Genomic DNA, 3323 nt, shown 5'->3' on the forward strand with positions numbered 1-3323 from the left:
ATGGGGTTTGTTAATATATTCCTTTTTCTCGTTTTTAATTGGGGAACCAGCTGAAGAGAGTCAGAGACCAGGTCGTTTACGCAGCCGGCAGTTGCAAAATGGCGACCGCTTTTATCTTCGTTGGAACCCACAGTACTACAAATAATACAGAGTCACCACTCACTAACTTGATTCATCTCACCACATTTTTCAAATATTTATACGAATATATTATATATACAGAGCCAAACAAAACAGAAGAAAAAATTTCCATAATTTTTTTTCTTTATTTACAATCGTTAGAATTCTAGTAGTATACAAAATTGCCAATAAAAAACAAAAAACAAAAGAGGGTCGATGGTCGATCAAACAGGTGATTGATCGTTTTTTGTATTAACAATAAACAGATGAAGATCATCCTTCACCTCATCGTTCTTCAATGTCTTATTTTCTTCACTGTCAACAACAAGAGCAGCTCCCGTTAGCTCTTGAGCTCTCTGGGCTTGAAGATTCCAATCGGTTTGACCCAAAATGAATAGCATGGTCACCGCGCAAGTTCCCTGCGCAGCTAAGAGACCGAACCACAGCCCTTCGAAATCGAACCCAGCATAAAACCCCAAAGCCACTGCCACCGGCATTCCGACAAGATAAAATGAACCTAAATTGATATTGGCGCCCACCCTCGGCCGCGCTGTTCCTCTCAGCACCCCGCACCCGGTTGTCTGCGGGCAGTTCCCCAGCTCGCACACTCCGATTATTGGAAGGACTAGCGAGGTTAGTGCTATAATCTCTGCGTCTTGGGTAAACATAATGGCCCATGATCTCCTTACGATTACTGCAAAGATTAATGCTGTGAAACCTAAGAAGAAGCTACAAGAAAGGCCAACGATTGCTGCAAGTCTGGCTTTATTCGGCTGGTTCGCACCCAGTTCGTTACCGACCCTTGTGGAAACGCCGAAGCTCAGAGAAGACGGAAAGATGTAAATCAAGGCGGTGGTTTGAATCAAAATACCCATCGAAGCAACTGTCGCTCTGGGATTTACTAGCAACCCGCACAGTATAATCATGATTTCGTACCACCACCATTCGAGACAGACCGAAATGCAGTTGGGAATGGCCAAATTCAAGAGACATTTCCAGCCTTTCAAGCAGTCCCAGGAAAAGCCTCCCCAGGTTTTCTGGTAAACTCCGGAGACACAGATATAGATTATCAAAGAGAATACCAGGTTAAAATTAGTCCAAACGCCACTTAAAGCTACGCCTTTAATTCCTAGATTAATCACATAAACGAGAAGATAATTGATGGGAATGTGCAGAAGAATGGACAGAGCAGCACAGTAAGTTAGGGGAAGTGTTATTGATTGAGTTCGAAGATAGATTCTTAGTGGGTGGAGAAGTGATTGTAAGAGCAGGTCGGGAAGGGAATATAGAATGTAAGATTGCGCTTCCGTTGCTATATCTTGGTTTTGGCCGCAGAACACTAGAATTCTCTTCATATTAATCCATAGAAGAGATACGGGGGTGGAAATCAATAAAAGAAGAAGTACGGTCCTCTGCAACGAGAGACCAAGGAGTTTGTATCTTTGGGCGCCAAAGTTCTGGCTACAAATTGGCTCCATACCCATAGCAAGACCAGAAAGAATGGAGTAGCCGGTGATGTTAGCAAAACCGATTGCTAATGCACCGCCAGCCAAAGCGAGATCTCCTAGGCGGCCGAGAAAGAGCATGGAGATTATAGAGCGAGAGTAGAGCAATAGGCCTGTAACTACCATGGGAAGAGCTATGTTAGCAATGGACTGGACTTCAGCAATGGCAAGAGACAGGTGGGTTTTATTGGGTTTCTGGATTTCTTCTTGTTTTTGCTGTTGTTGTATTACTTGCTGTTGTTGAGCTGTTGGGTCTTTGTGGATAAACGGAGTACACAAGTGGTTCAGGTCTTTGGTTGAAGGACCGTAAGCTTGGTCTGTGTTGCATTCTGGAGAGAGAGTAGAGGAAGTTAATCGGCACATACCTGTAACCTTTCTTAGAGAGAGAGAGGGAGAGAGGGAGGGAGGATAAGAAAGAAGGAGAAGAAGAGGGAAATTTTGGCTATGAGTTGATCAAAACAAGGAAACGCAATAGCGCGCGCGAGAGACAGAAACAGAGAGAGAGAGAGAAAGAGAGGAACGAGGTCAGGGACTCAGGGTGGACAGAGAGACAGAGGAGTCCACCTTATTTAAAATAAACCTCTCGAGTCTCGACTCTTTCTCTCTCTCATGTCACAATTTGTCAATTTCACAAACCTCCTCTTCCCACCTTAAAAGAAAAACGAAAAGAAAAGAGAATAGAAAAATAAAAATGAAAGAAAGAAAAAGAAAAGTCTAGTAGCTTGTACTATGTATAGTGTATGTATATATACAAGTATATATACGAATTCGTAAAAGAGTTTGGTTTTGTTTGGCACCTATTGTATGTCTTTTATTGAATTCCGTAGGCTTATTTATATGCCCCTTCTATGACTAAGAGGAGATGTAAGTGACCCTGCAAATGCAACAGAAACAGTATAAGAGTAAGATGGCCGCTGGGTTCAGTTTCCCCAGGTCTGGTTGTCTCGCTTGTTTTGTTTCAGAGAGTCGGTTTCCTTTTGATGATTCTTGTATGAACTCTGCCCGTTTTTCTATCTTGAATGAATGACTTCCCTTCTTAACAAATAAAAAAGAAATGCTCCTAATAGACAATATACTCAAAGTCTTCAATATTTGAAACTTGTATATATATATATATATATATATATATATATATATATATATATATAGTGTGTGTGTGCATTATCTTGTACACTGACAGCCATGTATTTGATAAGAAGGACTGTGCATGAAGCATGCCATAATCCATATTTCAGTAGTTTGGTCAGAACGTTTGGGATCTGCTTATCCACTGAAAGAAAAGAAAGAGGAGAATCAAAATAATAAAAAATAATAAAAAAAAGTGAACGTTTGGATTAAAAACAAAGCAAAGATACAGAAGCCGGACGGTTGTAACTGGATTCATTTTTAGGAAGTCATCCAATCCGGTCCAGATGGTGTTTGGTGTTGGCCGGCTAAGCGTGGAAGTCCAGCAGCCGAAGGTAGCACACTTAAAATAGAAAACAAACATAAAAAGACAGAGCTCATGAGTCATGGCCCCTCTAGCTAAATGGCTTGGACGGTGACGACCGCCCTTTGTTAGCGTTCTTCTTTGTCCCCGTCTGTTGGCTGTTGGTTGCTCTTCCCTGTCTTAATTACTAGAAGACCAGATCAAAACTTTAACAGGAGCTAGCAGAAGAAAATTCTATATTCTATACAAGCTAAGTCTCAGTAATGAAA

The 3323-nt window shown here is 41.4% G+C and overlaps 1 pseudogene across 1 annotated transcript; it reads right to left on the reverse strand.

Moving 5' to 3' along the window:
* Positions 1-231: 231 nt before the first annotated feature.
* On the reverse strand, positions 232-2177 carry LOC148880050 (protein DETOXIFICATION 49 pseudogene; annotated as a pseudogene). Its single transcript, XR_016105862.1, has one exon. The product of XR_016105862.1 is annotated as a protein DETOXIFICATION 49 pseudogene (transcript).
* Between the last annotated feature and the right edge of the window lie 1146 nt (positions 2178-3323).

The sequence above is a fragment of the Nelumbo lutea genome, chromosome 1 (assembly GCF_056320005.1).
Source record: "Nelumbo lutea isolate HS-2025 chromosome 1, American lotus-T2T, whole genome shotgun sequence".
Lineage (NCBI taxonomy): Eukaryota > Viridiplantae > Streptophyta > Magnoliopsida > Proteales > Nelumbonaceae > Nelumbo > Nelumbo lutea.